Source organism: Zonotrichia albicollis, chromosome 11 (assembly GCF_047830755.1).
Source record: "Zonotrichia albicollis isolate bZonAlb1 chromosome 11, bZonAlb1.hap1, whole genome shotgun sequence".
NCBI classification, from domain to species: domain Eukaryota; kingdom Metazoa; phylum Chordata; class Aves; order Passeriformes; family Passerellidae; genus Zonotrichia; species Zonotrichia albicollis.
The window spans coordinates 17,672,005-17,694,081 of record NC_133829.1 but is presented as its reverse complement, the minus strand read 5'-3'; the positions used below and the strand labels follow the sequence as shown (position 1 = coordinate 17,694,081).

General features: G+C 50.3%; 1 long non-coding RNA gene across 11 annotated transcripts in view; it reads left to right on the top strand.

Moving 5' to 3' along the window:
* The window catches only part of LOC113459684 (uncharacterized), a 104,016-nt gene that overhangs the window by 59,139 nt on the left and 22,800 nt on the right, over positions 1-22,077 (top strand). For 5 of the 11 annotated variants that reach the window (XR_012582181.1, XR_012582182.1, XR_012582178.1 and 2 more), the window contains 2 exons: positions 19,348-19,473; positions 21,971-22,069. This is a non-coding gene — a long non-coding RNA (uncharacterized LOC113459684). Of the gene's footprint in view, positions 1-7,087; positions 7,138-7,498; positions 7,602-19,347; positions 19,474-21,970; positions 22,070-22,077 lie in introns of all 11 variants that reach the window. The other 6 variants (XR_012582185.1, XR_012582179.1, XR_012582184.1 and 3 more) reach the window with 4 other exon arrangements.

The following is a 22,077-nucleotide window of genomic DNA, read 5'->3' as shown; positions in this document are numbered from 1 at the left end:
TAGGTGTGGGTTGGGAGGGCTCCTGAGGAGCAAGCTGGGCTGTGGTCTTTTAAAACCTCAGGAAATGATGGATGTGAAATGTGGGACACCAGCAGTATGCTGACAACTCCTCATGTGCATTCCCCACCCATCTATCCATCCCTCCCACAGAGGGACAAGGAGGCAGAAGGGAAGTGCTCATGCACGTGTAGGGTATGGAAAAAGACAGCTCATGTTGGCTGAGCCAGATTAGGGAGCAGGGAGAGGCCACCCTGGCTGGCAGATGGCACAAGGGTGGTCCTTGGGAGTGGGCAGTGACAAAGCTGGCACAGCTGCAGCCGAGCTCTGATTTTCCTGCTCGTGTACCCACAGTGTGCTCTTCCCTTGGCAGCACTTGGAGCCTCCTTCCCTTCTCCCTACCCACAGCATTGCTTGCAAGCAGAGGGAGAATCTGGTGGCAGGCCCCACAAACGTTTGGGTGCTTTCCAGATCTCTCCCACTCTCTGTAGCAGCTCTCAACTTCCTTAGAGTCAAGGACACAGATTAACTCTCAGTTTGCCTTTCTCTCCCCCACAGCACCCATCAGCTCCAGCTCTGCACCCAGACAGCGATGGGCTTTGTCAGGATACCTGCAGGGTGACTGACAGGAGACTTCTGATCCATTCTGAGTTCCCTGGAGCCAAGCTGGGGTTGCTGCATTGCTGAGTTTGCTCTGGGCATCGCCTCTCTGGGTCCTTGGATAGTGTCACACAATCATAAAATCCTCCAGGTTTATAAAGAGCTTTAAAATAATCAATCCAACTTCTGAGCATAGAGAAGAGAGAGCAGTTTAGACTGGTAAGGTGTGGCTGACCCTCAGCTCAGACAGGCTTCTCCTTTTAGATCCAACATTTCGTCCCTAAATCCAAGCAGCCCAGCGTGGTTCTGTGCCCTGCTTGGAAGCAAAGGCAAAAGTTGTAGCCTGAGCTCCTGAGCTGCCCCCGGGGCTGGTTGGGGCTGTATCCCCTCTCCTTCCTGACAAGGCAGGGCTGGTCTGTGACCATCCCCTCTCTGCTGACCCCCCAGCAGGGCAGAGCCCCTTTCCCATCCCATCGCTGCTGCGGGGATGAAAAGCCCTGGCAAGGCAGGAGCAGGGAAAGGGAGGTGACTTTCCTCTCTGGTTGCTTTGTTTGTTGTTTAGGGATCGGGTGGAAGAAAGACTTTGCCGACTCCATTAAGGAAGCCATTGTTTAGTTGAGGACTTTTTTGTTCTTTGGGAAGAAGATCGTGTTTGCCTTTGGGGGGACATTGTGCAATGCCAGTTCCTTTTAATTAGTTGTTGTTTCTTTACCTTGGCTTGTTTTAGCCAGAGAAGAAGATTCTGAAAGGAGAATTAAAAAAAAAAAAAAAAAAAGAAAAAAAAAGCCAGGGAGAGAACACAGGAACACAAAACAAAGCTCAGATGTGGGGCTGGGATTTGGGATCTGTGCTTACAGCCCGTCCCGTCCCTGCTATGCACGCACTTAGCAAGAAAAGCTTTTACCACAGAGGCTGAGGGGGTGCCTCCTTGCTTTCCCAGTGTTCCTGCCTCTCCATCCTCTTTAGAGATGAAGGAGGGAAGGCTGTGTGTCTCAGTGCCGGGATTCAGGGCCATATGGAGATGAGCTGAATGTACAATAGGCTGTTTCCCAGGAGAGGGGCCGGGAGCAGCAGCCGCTTGGCCCAGATGTCTGGGAGGGCTGTCCCTCTCCCCCTTTTATGGGAGCACCTGGTCATCTTCCTTCAGCCCTTCTGTCTTTGAGGCTGAGTGGAAGATCAGGGGATCAGGGCGGGCTGGCGAGCAGAGGGATGTGTCACGGCACAGCTTTGAGGGGGTTTAGGTACCTGTTTGTCTGACTTCAGTGAGAATGAGGCATTAAACAGGACAGAGGAGCTTGCCCTCCCCTCCCTTCGTATCCACGCTCGTTTCTGTCCATTTTCCTCTCTCTCGGCCTCACGGGGAGGGAGCAGGGGGAGGATTCCCCTCTCTCCTCCCTGCCGTGTTCTCAGGCTGCAGCTGCTCAGGCCGGGGCAGTGTCGGGGCCCTTTGAGCCCCGGCTGCGCCTCCTCAGCAGGCTGGCCCTGGGCTGGGAGGCGGTGACAGCCGGGGAGTAGCGACAGGCAGCTGCGGGTCAGGGCAGGCTTTGCTTTTGTGCAGGCCATAAGGAAAGGAGCCCTGGTGGCACAAAGAGAGTTAAAATCGTCTCGGTGAAAGCCCTGGGGCTGGCCGGAGCTCGGCAGGCTCCGTTTCCAGGCTGGTGCTTTGCTGGCAGCCCCCGGAGCAGGGCTGGGTGCCTTCTGTCTCCTCTATTCTTCCCAGGGCACCTCCCCGCTGAGCGGGGCTCAGTGAGCTGGGGTCACTCCCACTCCAAGCCCTGCTTTCCCTTCCCTTTCCAGCTCCTTAAACAACAGAGATGTTGAGGGAATTTATACCTCTGCCTGGTAACAAGGCACATCAGCGAGACGCTGTCACGCTTTTCTGAGGGCTCCATAGATTTTTATTGCTTTTCAGTCCTTGGGTTCCCAACCTTCCTTTGGCTTGTAAATTGCCCACAAAATGCAGACACAGCTCCTATTCTGTGAGTCCCTTTGATGATTTTATTTATATCTCTGGCTTTGTCTTGTCTTTTATTACAGGGAGACTGCAATTAATTATTATCCCATCAGCTTCTATTTAGGCTGACAGTACAATGCAGTGCACAGTGTCCAACCTTGCCCTGCCCCTGTGTGCACGAGCAGGACACTATTCTGGGGAGGAACAAAGGCCGGGCAGCTTCAGAAAGGGACGTGCTGCTAAAGGGCAGCTGAGAGGCTTCAATAGCACCAGCAGGGTACAGTTGTGACAGAGCTGAGGTGACCAGGCATCCCAATTCAGTTGTGATGCTCCTGGTTTTATCTGCTCATCCACAGTGTATTTTAGGCTTTTGCTCTTTGGGCGTGTTTGAGCAGAGACAAGGCTCCTGTGTCTTTTTTCTCATGTCTCTGATTGACCAGATCTTTTCTTTTATTCATAAACTAGAAATTGCACCTGAAAGATCTGTAAACCAGTCCCTGCCTCAGTGGGGGACAGGAGGTGCACACACCAACAGAGGTGAGCAGCAGGTTGGAGCAATCAGAGTTCCAGGGAGCAGACAGAGGGAACTGGGCGTGTTTGCGCAAGAGAGCACCTGGTGATGATGCTCTGGCAAAGAGGGAGGGATGGATCTGTGCTGGGAGGGCAAGAATGGCCTTAACAACAAGGGATATTCAATGTAGGTGCTGGGAAAGTGGTAAGAATAGTAACGGTGTGAGCAGATCTCCTGGGCTGGAGAGGGACAGTCCCCAGGGCTGGAGTTTCTCAGGAGCAGTTGGGATCCATTTCTGGCTTGTTCTGTGTGTATGTGTCAGAAAGAATTGATGCCAGGCACAAGCCTGAAATAATAATGACTGAAGACCTCCAGAACAAGCGTCTGTTAGACAGGGAAATGTCTGATGGTAATTTCAGGGCTCATTTCCTATCCAGTGTTTGGTTTTGTTCAGGGAATATCAGTTTTCTCCACTGGCCATCCTGTCACTAGAAAACCAGTGAAGCTGTTTTTATTCTTCCCCTTTATCTTCACATCGTGTGGGAAGGTTTGTTTGCCCTCCTAGGATGGCACGGCGCTGATGCTGAGCAGTGCTGCTTATGAGATAAAGGTGTTTTGACAAGATCCAGGTGAGTGGAAGCTGCTGTTAAAGCAAATGTTTGTTCACTGCACTCCTGATTTTTTTCCCTGCTTGTTTGATGTGTTCATTTACACCTGATCTTGGCAGCCTTGGCAGCGCAGCTCTCGCTCTGACGCCCCCAGACCAGCTCATGACAACAGACCAGATTCTCTGGGCAGTGTCCTTCTGAAAATTCCCTGTGGTTCTTCACTGGGGTTAGCTCAGGTGGTCAGAGCATGGTGCTAACAATGCCAGGGTTATGGGTTTGACCCCTGTATGAACCATTCTCTTAAGAATAGGACTCAATGATCCTTTCCAGCTCAAAATATTCTGTGATTCTGAATTCTACACCAGCTCCTCTCCTGAGCAGAGTCCACTCCATGCTTCAGAGGAAGCTGGAATTGGGCTACCAAGCCCTAAATTCTGAGGTGTTCCTCCCTCCTGCCCTCCCCACATAACATGTGCTCGCTGGCCCACATGGCTGCCAGCCATTGCCTGCCAGAAGCTTTTCAGTCCAAGGGAATGTGGCTGTGGGGCTCTGTGGGGAGGGAAGGGCACGTCTGGGCAGGGAGGCTGGGCAGGCTGAGCTGCCTCTGCCCCTGCCACAGCCAGGGGGGGAGAGATGGGAATGGCAGGGCTGGGATGCTGAGCTGCCCGTAGGAAACAGCCTCGGGTTTAGGGTGGTCTTGGTTCACCCCACTTAATTCACCTTGCTGGGTGCAGTCCTGCTCAGCTGGTCCCTGTCTTGGGGGAGAGCTGAGCTCACTTCTGCATTCCTTCCTTGGAGGATGAAGGTAAAGGCAAGAGCAGCAGCTCTGGGGCTGATTCCCTGCCTCTCACTTGAATGCCTCGATGGGAAGTGAGATCTTCCACCTCCATCCCAGCTGCATTTCTGCTGCATCTGTGATTGCTGTGATAAAATTGCATCTGAATTCTGCCAGCTTTGAAGCCTGAACTAAGAGGGGTGGTCTTTCCATCAGACATGTAATTACCTGTCTACAAAATTATGAACGTGTACAAGGGAAAAAAGGGAAAAGCAAGATCTCTGTCAAATGGCAGAAAGGCTGTCATTTTCCCTGTTATTTTTTGGGTTGATTTCCTCCATTCACAGCAGTGCTTAATCCAGCTGGGAACCTGCTCCAGAGATCATTCTGCCTGATAAGCTCCCTTGTCAGTGCTGACCCTGAGATCTGTAAGGACACAGGACTTGATGTTAATAAAGCCTGGAAAAATTCTCCAATCTGCAGCATCTTAGAAGCAGGAAAAATCTGTTTTCCTGTGTAAGAACGTCTTTTTATGGTGGCTGAACACTGGCTGACAATCAGGATGGCAGTACTACTTGTTAAATGCAAGTTACTGAAATACTTCATTTTGGGACTAATTACACAGTGCCTGGTTGCTCCAGAGATCCCATGTAATTAAGGAGAAGGTTCCTGCAGCACTGCCATGATGTTGATGGAGAAGAGACTCAGATTTCCTGGTAGGGCACAGATTATGTGCTGATTCAGGGGTTACATGGAGGGCCATGTGTGTCCTGTGCTTGGAGACAGCATCTCCTCCTTTCCTAGAGAGATCCTTGGATTTGAGCAAGGTCCCAGGTTATCAAAGCCTCCCATAATTTTAAATATGTGCTTAAAACCTTTTGAAGTCAATGGTGCTTAAGGACCAGCCTCAGTTACTGAATTTTGCTGCTTGGTCAGGGATGAATCCTTACTGGTGCCTGTTCTTCCTCAAGGACAAAACTCATCCCTTGATCCAGCACAGCAGGCTGGAAATGCCTCAGTGACTGTCACACGTAGCTTTATTTCTCTTTAAACTCTTAAGAGCTTGAAAAGATTTTTCTTTCCCTCGAGAAACTAAATGAGAGTTTATGTAGGAGGAAAAAAATATCATCTCTGGTTATATTACTTTACTGTGCCAACCACTGAGTGGGGAGGCTTGACAGAGGGTTATGTAGTGAAAAAGGCCCAGTTTTCCAGTGCTTTAATGACTGGACCTTTGTTTTACCTCCCAACTGTGACCATTTAAAAACTACTTGACTGACCTTGCCCTCAACACAATGTTGAATGTGGCTTCATTGTCTTGGAGAACAGGGTTGAAATTAAAATGTAATTTAATGGTTCAGGTGGTAACACAGGTTACCCAACAGCTGCATGTGGAGTGAGCCTTTGGGAGAATCCTTTGATATCAAAATGCTCCCCTGGACAACATTTAATTTACCAGTGCTGTGTGGTTAAGTTCCCAAGTCATGAAATACCAGAATGGTTTGGGTTGGAAGAGACATTAAAGCTCATCCCATTCCAGCCCTGCCATGGCACGGACACCTCCCACTGTCCCAAGCTCTGTCCAGCCTGGCCTTGGGCACTGCCAGGGATGCAGGGGCAGCCCCAGCTGCTCTGGGCACCCTGTGCCAGGGCCTGCCCACCCTCCCAGGGGACAATTCCTTCCCAATATCCCATCTAAACCTGTCCTCTGGCTGTTGAAAACTACTGCCCTTGCTCTGCCACTACCTGCCCATATAAAAAATCTCTCTTTCCTCTCCCATCTTTAAACCCTGTGTGAGGAATCTCAACTGACTGTTCAGCCAGCAGGAAAATGAAAGAAAAGTCTCTGCTGTGACTGAAAGAGTTGGAAGCAGAGTTTGGCATCTTTGCCCAGAGGACTCAGGGAGATCCCTGAGCTGCTCTGTCCCCTGGAGAGTTCAGGTTTAACCAAGGCAGGCTCGAGGTGGGAGGGAAGGCAGCTCTGGGAGGAAGGTGCTGTGCCTAAAGGTGGCACAAGAGGACAGGAGCAGAGCTGGAATTGCACCCCAGGCCCCAGAGAGTGCCTGTGTGCAGCAATCCCTGCAGCCTGGGGCTGGCTGCTGCACTCAGCTGTGGGTAATCCCTTTGGGGAAGGACATTATTGCCCACCATGGTGGGGAGAGGAGCTGTAAGAAACAGATAGTTTGGCCATGCAATAGCTTTTTTGGTTTTTGGGGAGGTGGGCTTTAGTAGTTTTATTAGAAGGCGCTGGTGGGTCTGTGGTTGGAAGCTCCTGGGTGGATCTGCTCCTCTCTCTCTTGCCCAAGGTGCTTCACCAGGGTCTGTAGAAAATCAGATCAGATAAATCCAACTTTGAGAGTCTTGTACCAGGCTTAATTCCTTGTGCTGTGTCTCTCTCTGAAAGGAGTCAAGAATCCTTGACTGTGGCTGCCCTCTCTGCAGTGACAGCTCTTTCATGCCTCCACTTGTTCCTGCACCCTCTGGCTCCCTTCTGGACCAGCCCATTCCCAAAACAACCCCACAATAGCTGTGCTCCATCCCAACAGAAATAACAACAGGAGGCAGAGATTCCAGAGGAATCCCCTTCCAAAATGTTCATTTACAGTTAGTCTGCAGCTCAATTTTTTTTTTTTTTTTTTTAGGATGTATAAATTTACTGTAATAGGAATGAGTCAGCATGGATATATTACAGGTAAATCATGTCAGACTAATTTGATCCCTTATGCTAATGAAATAACTATCAGGCTAGATAGCATAAATCTATCTGGTTGTCCATGAGGCTTTAAGAAAATTTTGCCTGATGGATTATGGTCCAAACTCCCTAAATGTGGGTTAAAATAATCTATTATGAAAAAGGGTAAAATAAAGAGGGAAGAAGGCTCAGAGCTCAGGGTGGGTGTCAGTGAGGAGGGGACTGAGCAGCAGATCCTCTGCTGGGGCTGTTTAATATTTTTATTAAAGATTTACAGGACATGGCAGCATGTAGGGTCATTAAATTTGCAGTTGTACAGTGCTAAAGGGATCAGGCAAGACTAACTGGTCCTTCTTTGCAGAGAAATTACTTCCTGGCAATAAAATCTTGCTGAATTATGCAGGGAGACTGAAAACATGATCCTGACTGGACCAGGATGCTCCATAGCAGTTGAGGAGCTGGAGGTACAAACTGGGATTTTAGGGTGGAGATGGGGAGGTTTGTACTGGGAAACTGGGGGGAGAGAAATCACCTGCAAGACACAGACAGAGTTTTCCTTAATTTTTAAATGTTTTGGCTCCTTAAGACACTCTCACCATAAATGTTTGCCCAGTAGTGGTTGATAGAAGGTGACTGGGAGTGGCTTCCAGGGTGATGTGGTGCCTGTGCTGCTCCAGTGGCAGAGGGACATGCCCTCCTCTTCCAGCCGCTCCAGGAAAAAAGCTCAGTCTTGGGAAGACGTTCTGTAAGTAGCAGCTGATTTGTTGCACAAGATTCTGAACAGGGGAAGAGTGAAAATAACAGGAAAGTGGCTTTTCCTCTATTTTAGTCTCTGATTTAAATCAGCTCCTGAGGCAGAATTCATTTCTGGGAGAAGAGTGATGCTTTTGAACTGAGATTTCTGCAAAGGGGGAGAACACCAGTGTTTGTGAGGCAGTGGAAGTGTCTAAAGGCAGCCAATCACACTTCCAGCACACCCAGGTGCCACACTCCTGATTCCCTCACCAGTGAGACACTGAACTGCAAACCTTAGCATTAACAGAAGGGCAAAAATATTAACATCTAACCCAGAAAATAAATCTGTTCAATAAATCAAAGATAGAAGCAAAGATGAAATCTGAAATCCCCATGGAGTGGGAATAACTCATTCCTGGTGCCAGTTCAAAATCCACCACTGCAGGAGAATGTAACAATCCTGGCATTTAGTGAAATTAGACCTGACACCGGCCAGGGCCCTGTTATTTTGGTTAGTTAGGATTTGCAATTGTTTGCCACCCATTAGAAATGCCAGTAACCTGTTCTAAGGGCAAGCAAATTAAGATTCCCTCTCTGTGCAGGATTACTCATCACACCACAGCTCCACATTAATTGGAAAATAACTGGTGGCTGAGCACATCTCAGCCAGGCTGTCATCGGAGCCCGCGAACGCCAGGCTGAGCTCACACACAATTTGTTGTACACACAACAGCTCACAAAAACCTTGCAGGAAATTAAAGCTCCAATAGCTTATCAGATGCAAAGATAATTATTAATCCTTAATGATCCTGGTAATTTCTTTATGGGAATTCATCTCCACTTCCTTCAGGGCGTCCAGCATGAGAACACACGGTTCCCTTCCTGAACCTTAGCTCTGGATTTTCTTTTATTCAGAGCCTGAATTTTATTTAGATTTTTCTTTAGATTACTTAGATTTTCTTTTATTCAGAGCCTGACAGTGAGGTGGAGAAGTCTGAGGGTTTGATTGTCCAAGCCAAGCTCCCAGGGTGTGGAGCTCTGCAGGCTGCACTCACTCACAGACAGGAGGATAATCATGGAATCACAGACTGGGGAAGTTAAAGCCCATCCAGTCCCAACCACTGCTATGGGCAGGGACACTTTCCACTAGAGCAGGTTGCTCCAACCTGGCCTGGAACACTTCCAGGGATGAGCTGCTCTTGACAACCGTGGGTGAAGTGAGCTCCAATCATACCCCCTTCCCTCTCCTGCTAATGGGAATCTTGTTCAGCTAAACCAGAACAGAGGGGAAGGGGGAGATTTGGCTAATTGGGCTGTGTTGGCTGTCTGGGGAGCACCATGAGGTCCTGCAGGGGCAGAGAGGCTTCCTAGAGGTGCAGCCTGCACTAGGGAGCAGGAAGGGGCAATATGGACAGATTTGGGGAGTGAATGCCCAGGGCTGGTCCACTCTGTGTTTTGGGAGGTATTTCTTGGGATAGGTTTGGTCCGGCCCCATGGCTTGGAGCATTCAATAGCAGAATGGGTTCTGTGGGTCTCTGGGGCTCTTCCCAGGGCTGAAAGGACTCCAGTTCTGCAGGCTGGACCTGACTGTAGTAATTGGCAAGGTCAGGAGAGTCCCCTCAAAGGGGCTGCCCTGCTCCAGACCAAGCAAACCCCAGCACAGGCACGGGATGTGCAGGGAGCTGTCAGAGCAGCTCCTCCTTCCTGGAAAGAGCAGATGAAAGTTAATCTGGACATGCACAGCCTGGTTTATTGTTTTGATAACACATTCACTCTGAAATGCTGTTGTTCCAGGGAAGCAATAGCTCCCAGTCAGGAAGTTGCTTGTTTTGTGATTAGAATCGCTGTAGCTCCCAAGGGAAGGGATGGCACTGTCTGGGCAGACTTGGATCTGCCAAGAACACTTGCACCTGGTACTCCCCCAGGACCTGGTCTGTGGTGGAAAAGTTGCCACTGATGATGTGGGATTTAGGAAGCAAGACACAGGGCAAGTGGGACACAGCACTGAATGGGAGCAGTGAGGAGTGGAGTTCACCCAGTGCCACGAGCTCACAGCTTGCTTAGGCAGGAAGCTGTACAGGTAAGATCACTTTACTCAATGCATTCACTGTTGTATCCAGGAAATACACTCCTTGTATCCCCCTCCCTGAGTCCACGTGTTCCCCGTGTATCCAAAGAGCAGCTTGTGACAGTTCAGCTTGCACAAACCAAGCCAGAGATGGAAAAAGACCTTTGTGCATCAGTGCCATGATGGATCGCTTTTTAGTTTTGCTCCGATGCCAGGTCTGGATTTGAAATAGAAAAGCAGGATCATGTTTTGTGGAGTAACTTTTGGAGGGGGCCCTGAAGGAGGAATGTAAGACGGGCTGGAGAGATCAGACAGGAGGCAGGAGAACAAAAGCTGCCACTGTTGGGGACGTGGGAGCTGGTGCTGGATGAAGCAGGACCTCCCGCTGCTCCCGGCTCGCTGCTGCCGAGGCCAGGCTGGCATCCTGTGCAGGGGGAATGCAGGGAAGAGCTAATCTGTGGAAACAGAAGGACAGACTTAGCTTGAGAGGATGAGCATGCTGAGCTGGTTTCTGCTCTGTTACACCCTGAAACCTCGCTGATATCCGTGCAGCTCCCCAGCTGGAACTCAGAGCAGACGGGGGTTCTTTATGCATTTTCTCCAGAGCCAGACTGGTGAGGATTTGTTGAGGACTGGAGAAACTGATACTGAGATTTTCAGCTCGGCAGGAGGGAATCTCTGTTTGCTTAATTTGGGAAGAGACAGCCCTATAACTTACACTGTGTAAGGCTTAAGCAGGAGTATCCCCTTGTGTAGAGTTTGAGGCAGCCAGGAAAAGTCTTCCAGGCTGCCTGAGCCATTCCACAGGCTTCTTCCATTCCTTCAAATACAAAGAGACACATGCTGCAAACAGTCTGTGCAAGGACCAGGCTCCAGTGCAGTAATCCAGGAATTCCATAGTGTAACCAACTCCCTGTATAATTTCTCCAAGAGGTGAGCTAAGAGCCCCTTCTGGAAAACACCTGACCTCATCATTTCACCTGTGCCCTGGGAAGTGCTGGACGTCCTCCATGGCTGTTTCTATTAGGTTTTACTTCAAGGTTAAATTTGCAATTGGCTTGGAAGAGGTATCATTGTTCCCAAGAGTCCTCCTCACCAACTGCCATCCCATATCAGTGCCTGGAGCAGTGATCCTTGACAAGTCACATCCTGGACAAGCTGGCACCTTGGGCTCCTTCAGGAGAGCACTGGGCACCTTCCATTTCCCAGCCCCAGAGTCACTGTTTGGCTTTGCAGAGTTGCCCCTGTATTTTCCCTTTTTCCATTAAGGAAGGAACAGAGCCTGATCATGGCCTTCCAGCAGGTTCCTGGAGCTGTGTGCCAGAAGGAATCCTTCCTGCTGGGATCATCCATTGTCCCTTCTGAGCACTGAGGGATCACAGTCCCCCTTTATGGCAGCTTTAGGGCTAGAGCAAATCTCCAATGTCCTCCAAGTCCTTTTCCAAACTCTTCCTTTCTGAGGCAGCAGCCTGTGAGCGTCACCTGTGTTTCTGGTTTCAGATTTCTTACCTTGTGTTTGGCTGTTTAAATCACGTTTCACTGGCACGTGGCCAGCTCTCACTCACGTCAGATCCCAGTGTATTGATAGCCCAGTCCTGCTCCTTGTTCCCCTCCCACCAATCTCTTTGGCATCTGCAAACTTTCCCATGACAAGGATTTATATGGAGTCATTCAGATCATTGATAAAAATATTAAATAAAACAGCAATGGGAGTTTCACTCTTCTTTTATCCCAGATATTTTTAGTCAGTGTAATATTGCTGTATGTTTATTGAGTCGTGGCTATTGGAACATCCAGTAAATATGTCTTTGAAGAACAGCCAGTTTCCAGGAGTGCTTTCCACCTTAAATGTGCATTCCCAATCCATTATGCTGGCAGCTGAGGCCTGGGAAAACAGAAATGTTAAAGCATAGGTGTGTGTGTCACTGCTGGTGCGGGTGTTTGCACCAGTGCCACCAGACCATGCCCTGTGGTGCTGAGGCAGCTCGCTGGCCTCAGGATCAGGAATTGACTCCTTGGCCTTCTGAGCTCCAGCAGGAGGTTTTCCATGTGATTTCAGCAGTTTCTGGGCTGAAGGTGCTGTTGTTGGGAAGAGCTTCTGTTTTGGCTTTATGAGTCAGAGCTAGGCCTGACTGCAGCTTCCCACACTCATGCAACTCTGCTGTGTGCTGTGTGTCAGCCAGGCTGGGCATTGTGGTGCTGGACATTGTCCCTGTGGGGCTGCCCACCCCCTAAAACACAGCTAATGCACATTTGGAATGTTTCTTTTCAGTTTCCAGCCTGGATCCCAGAGGGACCAGGGCTGCTCTGACTGCCATGGACTGAGCTGGATCTGCAGGTTTATCCAGAGCCAGGTGTGCACAGGTCAGTGCCAGCATTCCCACAATGGCAGTGTGGCAGGATGATGCCTTTGCCACAAAGGATTCCTTTGCCACCAACCCTCAGGTTTGTGGGTTGTTCAAAACCTCTCATGAGGAGCTAATTTAGATCCTTGGTTATGAGGTTATAAACCCAATACAAATTATTTATAAATATCCCCTTCACCCTCCAAATCTGCAGCTGCCACCTGGCTTTGGGAGATGTGGGCATGATCTGGCTTCCCACTTCCAGAGGGCAGGGTTAGATGGGATATTAGGGAGAGAGTCTTCCTTGTGAGGGTGGAGAGGCCCTGGCACTGGTTGCTCAGAGAAGTGTCCAAGGCCAGGCTGGATGGGGCTTGGAGCAACTTGGGACAGTGGAAGGTGTCCCTGCCCAGAGCAGGGGTGGGATGAAATGATCTTCAAGGACCCATCCAACCCAAACCAGTCTGGGATTCTGGGATTTTCTGATTCTATGATCTGCCCCTTTTGCACCACTTCCCAAGAGCAGAGGTGTACTGTTGGAGGGAGGGACAGAGGCAGCTCTTCTGCTGGCAGCTGTGTAGCAAATCCCCCTGCAGAAATACATCTCAGAACCTCAGAACTCCTCAGAACTGGCCACATGTCCCCAGGCTGGTACAGCAGAGCACAAAGGAAGTGGTTGATGTTCAGACCTTGGTCTTTAGCTATGTCAGAGCTGAAAGCACGGGCAGGGCTGTGCCCCTGGGAGGGAGGCCTGGGCAGCCTTGGCACAGAACTGGAGCTCTCCTGTGCTGCACGGGAGGCAGAGGAATTGTTATTTAAAGGAGGTGCCCTGGATGCCGGAGCTGCCCCGCTGTGCACAGCCCTGATCTCACTGTGGGGTCAGCTCAGCACAGACTGCTCTGGAGCAGGGTCATGGCTGGGATTTGGGCAGGAGGAGAGGAATTCTGAGTGTACACAGCATCATCCAAGGGCTCCATCTCAGGGCTGTTGCTGATGGCACACAGGCAGGAGGGAACACGAAGGGAGGGCAGCTGAAGGGAGTTCCTGCTACACTCAGCTCAGTGTGGCCTAGGAAGGCTTTAGGCAGCATATCCCCCATCCCTGTCTGCTTTTCATTATTGTTTTTATAGCCAGAAATAAGAGCTTTATTGGCTTTATTCATCTCCTGTCAGATGCCCAATCAACATCTGGCAACGCAGTAATTCCCAGAAAGTGCTGACCTAGTGAGAGCCAGTGGAGCAGGAGGTGTGCAGGAAGGTCTCCTTCCCCCTTTCCATCCCTGGCTGCCCTTTTCATTATCTTCCCAGCACAAGGGGGATGTGTACCCCTCCTCACTGCATTTCAGAGCACCAGGCTCCTGGGAGATCCTGGGGCTGGAAGGCACCTGACAAAACAGCTGGGGCATGGAGATAGGGGCAAGAGGAACTGAGCAGGAGACAGAGAATCCCAAAAACCCCTGCTGGGCTGGAGTCAGCCCATGCATGGGAGGAGATTGTACAAATGGATCAGAAAGGAGCTGATCCATTCCTTTGAGCTGGGCCAGTGTAAGGGATGCACACAGCAAGGCAGAGCAGCTCAGCTCCCCCTCCTCCCACTTGCCTCTGTTTGGGTTTGCACAGGACTCGGAACTCAGACATGGGAATGCAGGGATCCTTCCCAAGGGGTCTTGGACAGACTTTCCTTTATGTTAAAAGATTTTAAGATCCAGTAGAAGAATGAATAGAGAGGAACCCATTTTTATTTACTTGGGTGCCTATTGGACTCATAATAAAACGGGGTGTAACAAGCCAGAGGCAAGCTGTGTTCCACTCAGAGATTAGCTGGAGTGTGGCTGCTCCAGCAGGTCCAGCAGGTTCCCTGTCAGATCCCTGGGCTCCCACACTGGATCTCCTGAGCCCCCTTTTCCCACAGTCCCGCCCTGTCTTCTCCCTCAGGTGTGGGTGGCTCGGTTTGTGCTGGATTGTGGGAGCTGCCTTTCCACATCTTGGCTTTTCTTTGCCCCCTCTCCTATATTTCAGCTCCAGCCAGGTGGTCAGGGCAGTTCCTGCCTCTTCTCTGTGCCACATTTGGGTCCTTTTCTGCTGGCCACTTCCATGGCATGTTCCCTTCTTTCCTGTGGCACTGTTCCTGTGCCTCTGATCGTGCTCCTGTCCCGGACCAGTGTCTGCCCAGCTCTTTGATGTGCTCTCCTGCACCATAAATCCTCCATGGGCTCTGCAGCCCCTCTGCAAGCCCTTCCAAACCTCCATCCTGAGACAGCTTCTACCCAAGGCCACTTGTGACTTCAGATGGTTTTGTCACCTTGTGCCTGCACTTTGGTGCCTGTGATGAGTGGAGTGGGTTCCCCTTTCCTCCTGCCCAGAAGTGGAGCCAGGGCAGGTGGTCTTTGGCTCCAGTAGGGAAAAGCTGTATCCCAACATGGATATTGCCCCTGGAGCAGCAAACCCTGCCATGAAACAAGGACTCAGACCCTTGTAGCCCAAAGCAATGCTGGATACCTGCAGTGTGCTCCCATCCTGCCCCTTTCTGGGACATGCAGTGTCCCCAGGCCCCCAGAGCTGGGTGTCTGTGCCCATCCTCTGCTCCAAGCCTGCAGCAGAAGACACAGATCACTCAGAGAAAGGTCCCAAACTGCCTCATCAGCTGCCCACTCATGTGAGCAAATGCCACCAGTGGGAGCCGAGGCATCGCAATCCAGCCCAGAACGCTCCTTTGAAGACATTTCAGCAGCTCAATTAAGTTTCCACTTGTGTGTTTTCTTTTCCCCCCCTTTGCTTTCATGGTCATTTAAAACAAATAAAGTGAGCAGAACACGGCAGCGTGATAACCACCCTTTAATTCCCTTCCCACGGGTCTCCTGATTATTTGGTGATTCAGCGGCAGCGGGGGGAACGTTCACGGAAGGGAGGGTGGGAGCTTCCCACAGGGACAGCAGCTCACAGCCCAGGGCCCCCGAGCCCTGGGGAGGAAATACGTGCCTGGGGCTGTCCTTTGGAGCCCCGGGATGTGCTGAATGCAGTGCAGAGCAGGGCCCCGGGCGAGCAGCTCTCAGTGCCCTCGTTGTTCTCGCATTGTGCTCTGGGGACGGCACCAGCGCTCGGGATGTGTTTCACGCTTCTGTGCAAACACAATATGAGATGAAGAATTCATACCCTCGCACAAGAGCAGAGTGGATTTTCTCATAACAAGGAAAAGCAGCCAGATCGGAGCCTGCCAATTCCTGCCCCGTGCTCCCGCCTTCCCTAGGAAGTTCAAACAAGCCTGTGCTTTTAAACTGGTGCAAAGAAGTATATTACATTTTTTAAAAAACCAACACAAATCCTTTTGGATCTTTTTTGCATTATTTCCCCCACCTCTGTCTCGGTAGGTGACTTTTCCAGCCCTCCCCCACTTGGTCTGCTGGGTGTGAGTGGGGCTGGAGGAGAATTCCATGTGTTTTATGTGTGTGAACAATTAATAGTGGGACTGCGTCTCGCTGGAAGAGCATGTAAAACACACCCCAGGAGGGGGAAAAGCACAACTGCCCAGCCTGCTAAACACTCCAGAGCTTTTCCTGTCCTGCAGGAAAACATGGTGTGGGGGTTTGCTTATTCATTAGCAGCAGTAAATAACGGGCCTCACCTTGAGCTCTCCTTCAGCCACTTCTGCTTCTCCCCAGCCTCCAGGCTGGCAAGTCAAGGAAATTCTTGCTGTCCTCTGGGTGACAAATTGGGGGTTTGTAGCTGTTCACATTTTAGCTTTTGTTTCCCCCCTGAAAAGCTCTGTTCTCATCCTTGTGGCTTTGTGTTTCCCAGCATCCGAAGCGCTTCTGCCAGTCTGACACTGGAGGCGAGTCCTGACCGCAGTGCCTGAGCTGTCAGTGCCACATCCCAGCTGGGCATTGTGCATGCAGGTGCTTTTCCCGGCCAGGATGCAGGGTGCACCTGAGTCATTCCATACATTTATAATCTGATCCCTTGGAACAGCTCTGTCAGCAGCTTCTCCTCCCTCGTGCACTTCATGGAGATGTTTCCATCCCTGGGCGCCCTGGAAGTCCCAACAAGCCGTGAGTGGCCAGGACCTGCCAAAGCATGCTGATCCAGACACTGGGTCCCTGCAAACTGTGCTTTCCCCAGCACCTTCCTAAAGTGTCCTGAGTTCAAGTGATTCAGGGAGCACATTTCTGGACTGCCAGCGAGCTGCATCCATCACTGCCCTGAACATGCACCAGATTGTTAATGCTCCAGGCCAAATACCACGTCTTTTTTAATGCCTACCAAATGTAGAGCGTGCTGCTGGCTTTATATTTATAATAATTATTAAAGTAATGGCAGTAGCTGCATTCCTATAGGCTAGAAGTGGCCAGGAACAGACAAAAAAAATGATTCATTGTTCCAATTAATGCTCGAGCTCACACCGGTGATTAATTAGCCTGGCGATAGCGCTATGCAAAAGATCAGGGTGAGAATTAATAGGGAGACACGTGCTGACTTTTAAGATGGTTCCAGCCCTCTTTAGAGCCTTTCCTTGGGCCTGTTTAATTAGAGGCAGCGGCACGGGCTCGCTCCGCACCGACACCCCCGACGGCAGGCACTGAGCAATATTTATTTGACAGGGTGCCGTGGAAAACTTCAAAATTAAATTCCCATCCAGGTCTCTAGATATAATTCTGAAATGTCAGAGATGCTGGGAAGAACGCTGGCGCTGGATGAAGTCGCTGTCAGGGAGAGGCAATAGTGTGCCAGATTTATACAGGCCTGAATAGGCAGGTGGCTTTCCAGTGTTTAAGGAGCCTGAGGTGCTCTGATGGATGTGTTTCACCTGGTGGGAGGCACAGGATCCCACAGGAACACATGCTGGAGCCTTGTGTGCCTGGCTTGGATGGGGGAGATGGAGTAGGGGCAGCAATCCCAGGAGCCTGTGAGTTTCCAGGGGCACAAACCATTCTGGAGCACCAGCCTTTGAAGGTGAGCCCTGTTGGCAAAGTTTCTCCTGGTTTTCTGTAGCCTCATTATCTCTCCCTTCTGCACACTGGTGCCTCCCACCACCCCAATTCATTTTTCCCAGTTGCAGCAGCTATTGAGTGCTTTATAGAGATGGGGTTGAGCCAGTCCCCCCTGGCTGCTCCCAAATCGCTGACGAGGCCGATTCCTCTGCTCACACATCAATCTGGGAGCACCAGCAAAGTTCCATCTTGGCTGACTTAATTGTTAGGAGCTGCAGCCCCAATGTCTTTGTAAATAAAATAGTTTAATCTCATGGGGCCTGCCTGGAGAGAGGGGAATAAATACATCAATATGTAAATGGATCCACAAGAGGAGGATGAACTGGGACTTTGAAAAACTGATAAAGCATCTTAGGAGACGCGTTGTCACTGCACTTTGTGCATATTCTGATGAAGCAGCCAGTGAGGCTGGATCTCAGCCTGGGTTGGGGAGGGAGGGAGGGAGGGAGGGAGAGGGAAATGAAGAGGGAGGGAGGGAGAAGTGTGGGCACCAGCACACCGTGACTGCAATTCTTGTATGGATTGATTTGACTCAAATATATTCTGAGGCTGGTTTAATTGCTCCTTTAGTCTCAGGCTTTGATTTTCCCGTTGTTTTCACATGTCTGCCACTGAGACTTTCCTGCATTTCAAGCAGCCTGGCTGGGACAGTGCCCAGCCTGAGCTGCACCTCTGTGTGACTGGGAGTCAGCACCTGTCCTTGCCCAGCCCTTGCCCAGAGGCTCTGCAGCACAGTGGGCACGTGGTAATGACAGCAAAGGCCAGGCTTCTGCTGGAGGGGCGTTTTAGCTGTGTTACAACATTGGGGGTTATTTTGGAAAACAAATCCTGAAGCTTTTGGGACACCTTGTTCATGACAAACCTGTCATGAAGATGGGAGGGAACTGGGGGAGAGCAGCCGCAAGGAGCACGTGGGCAGTGTGCATCCTGCAGGATCCTGCCTGGCTGTCCTTTCCCTTTCCCTTTCCCTTTCCCTTTCCCTTTCCCTTTCCCTGTCCCTTTCCCCTTTCCCTTTCCCCTTTCCCTTTCCTTTCCCTTTCCCTTTCCCTTTCCCTTTCCCTTTCCCCTTTCCCTTTCCCTTTCCCTTTCCCTTTCCCTTTTCCCTTTCCCTTTCCCTTTCCCTTTCCCTTTCCCTTTCCCTTTCCCTTTCCCTTTCCCTGTCCCTTTCCCTTTCCCTGTCCCTTTCCCTGTCCCTTTCCTTTTCCCTTTCCCTTTCCTGTTCCCATTCCCTTTCCCTTTCCCTTTCCCTTTCCCTTTCCCTGTCCCTTTCCCTTTCCCTGTCCCTTTCCCTGTCCCTTTCCTTTTCCCTTTCCCTTTCCTGTTCCCATTCCCTTTCCCTTTCCCTTTCCCTTTCCCTTTCCCTTTCCCTTTCCCTTTCCCTTTCCCTTTCCCTTTCCCTTTCCCTTTCCCTTTCCCTTTCCCTTTCCCTTTTCCCTTTCCCTGTCCCTGTCCCTTTCCCTTTCCCTTTCCCTTTCCCTTTCCCTTTCCCTTTCCCTTTCCCTTTCCCTGTCCCTGTCCCTGTCCCTTTCCCTCCCCGCGGTCCCCGGTGCCCGCCCTGGGCAGCCGCTGCATCCGCGGCACTCCCAGGGCACAGGTGGCATTGCCGATGTCCCCCTGGCCCCCGGCAGTCCCCTGCCCTGTCAGGCAAGAGCAAACCTGTCACCAGGCCGGCCTCGGGCCCTTCTCCGGGGTTCTCCCGGCCGGGAGAGCCGCAGAGCGCTCCCTTCCCTCCCGCCGCGCTGCCTGCGGCGCTGCTCCCTCTCCGCGGGCGCAGCTCCAGCCCTTGTTTTGCAGGGCGCCACGTGGAATTTTATCACCTTCAACAATGAAATCTGTCACCTTCAAGCTGCCTTATTGTGATCTGGAGACTCGTGCCCGGCCGCTGGAACTGGGCTCTGTCACAGAGCGCTGCGTCCCTCCCCAGCGCCTACGCCCACGACCGACTTGAGGGGACTTTAGGGACCACAATTGTGCTGTTTTGTCCCCGGGATCAGGTCGTTAATTGATCTTTTTCCTTTCTTTCTCTCCCTCTGCCTCCTCCTGTCTCATGTGCATCTCAATCTGCTTCACCCCCCCTCGAGCTCGGAGAATAAATCCCAGCAGAGCCGCAGTACAGCCGCTGTTCCGGAGGAGATCCGGGAGGTTAAAGAAGCATAAATACATATGTAAATACACGTTTAAAAGGATGGCACCCTCGTGTTCATCAGGTATAGAAACACAGGAGTTTGAGTCAGCGCTTGCTGGACCATTTTTGTGACAAAGTGATTTAATAGTAAAGCCTCCTCAGCTTGGGTGTCACAGCTCTTCAAGGGGGCTTTGTGGGACCCTTTCTGGGGACACTTTGGCAATAAATTGACTTTTATTAATCTGCTTTAATTACCTGCTAAGATCAGAATGCTTGCTGCATTTCTCTGGTGTGTATTGTAGCTGCATTTTTGCTTTAAGAGGTGAGTAGTTTGCCCTGAAATGCAGTTATGTACATTTGTGTACACATTTGTATGGGCTAATTATAAACTCATCATCAGCACTGCACTGTCTGTACAGCAAAAGGGTTGTCACTGCTTGGAAATGCCTGCTTTGGAGCAGAAATCAGACCTTTTTTGTGAAATCATTTGGTCACATCTTTGGGGTTTAGATTTTCAATGAATAATCAATACCTGCAACAAAAGATTTAAACAAAAAGAAAGGTGTTCATTGAAGTTTCTCCACAGGAAAAAATCGATCCCATGTATTATTAAATACAAAGAGACTTATGTCTTGAGTTTCATCTCGCCACAGCTTATAATAACCCTTCAGAAGCTTGAAGCAGGGCTTTTTTTCATTAAACAAAATGTTGGGTTCCCCTGAGCATCTCTCTACTTCATTACAGGCATGTGTTGGAAGTTGCCTGTGCCCAGCAGCTCTGGCCTGGAGGGCTGAGCTCATCCCTGCCCGTTCTCATAAAAATGGGAATATTTATTTCCAAAGTAGCTGCAGAAGGAGTGTCAGCACATAAACACATTTTCTGGATGGCAGGTTTAAACATCTGCCTCCTGAGCACCTGGTAGGGAAGTGGGGCCATGGAGAGGTCACTGGTGGCTGAAGGTGCAGTGGGTGCTGTAACTCATTCCCCCCAGCCTGGGATCCCTGACCTCAGAGAATTCCCCATCTCTGTGCAGTTACTGTGCACTTGGACACATAACAGCATCCAAGGGCTCGAAATACAAGGATTTCCAGCACCACAAGAAAACCATAATTGCTCTGTCCCTTTATCTTTGGATTTTCCAAAGGTGGGACTCCAAGGCAGCCAGGCAAACTTGGAATAAAGAAATGTTTCAGTCATATTTTCATTCCCCATGGCCAAGTTCCAGTCTCCAAAATGGGATTAGCAGGGTGAGATGCAGCAGAGTTTCACCTCTGGGATGCCCCTCTGTGGGATGTGCCACAGACTGCCTGTCCCACTGACTGCCCCAGCTGCAGAGTTTCTGTGACCAGCCAGTGCAAACCATTCCTCCAGCACACACAGATTTGTTCTGCAGGGCAAAAATCAGCAGCAATGCAAATATCTCACTCTGTTTCATTCCCCCCTGTCTTTTTTCCCTCTTTGCTTCAGGAAAGCTGGAGGAGGCGAGGCAGGATTGACACTTTCTCCCACCAAGGGCTTTTCCTAAGAAGCCTGCTGGGAACACTCCTGTGTGTTTCTCTTTAGGTGGGAGCTCTTTTGATTTTCTCACTGCCAAAGTTGCACCAAGGCGCCTGGAGAAGGATTTGCTGCTTGCTTATGAAATCCATTCTCCCTCGAGGATCTGCTCTTTCCAGCTTGATAAACTCTTAATTCTTGCTGTCTAACAACACCGAGGGACTGTGTTTTGTGCTTTGATGAGTGTTTGGTGATTGATGTTCATTTGTGCTTGCAGGAGATCAGTAACCTCATTTCAGTTTTGCCAGAACATCGGGACAAGAGCTCTGTGTCCTTCTCTGTTCTTGGTCAGGTACAAATGAAAGAGAAAGTGAAGAGGCCGTAGCCTGTCCAGAGCTACCCTGTCACCCCCAGGCTCTGTCCTGGCACTGTTTGTGCCCCACTTTGCACAGGGGCACTGGGAAAGGACACACTTGGCTGTTTTTGCTATCGTTGTTTTATCTTTTTGTGCCCCACTTTGCACAGGGGCACTGGGAAAGGATGTGCTTGGCTATTTTTGCCATCGTTGTTTTATCATTTTTTTTTAGTCTTGGTTCTGTTCACTGTCTGGGATATTTGGAAGGAGCTGTTGCAACTTGGCATGGGAGGAGATTGCTTAAATATTACCTCACAGAGTCGATGTAAATTTAGACTCGATAAGACTTGGACTCCAAATACCTTTTTTAACCCTTTACTGTCTTTTCCAAGGCCATGCCCTCTGCTCTTTCTGAGCTCTTTGCAGCAGCTTTGAGGGGAACATGACTCCTGTTTTGTCACTTGTCTGTGATACCAAACAGTTTCTACATGGCCAGCAGAGAGATCTTTCACTCACCCCCACATGGGCACACACACAGGTACATCCTTCCCTCTGGGGAAGGATTTATCAGCAGAAGAAATCCCAGAGGAAAGATGCCCATAATGATGAATGCACAGAAAATATGCAGTCCTACATCCAGATAGGCAGATAATATCATCCACCAAACTGTGCCACTGTTCTCAGAGAGTAAATGTCATTTCCCTTTAAAAAATCAATTTTCTTTCCTTAGGGGAAAGGACACTTGGAGCACCTGTACCGAAAGGGAGAAGGTGAAGAAGCCTGTGAGCATTCCCTGCCTCCTCTGATCTTATGCAGATTCTAAACACAGGTCTGGTT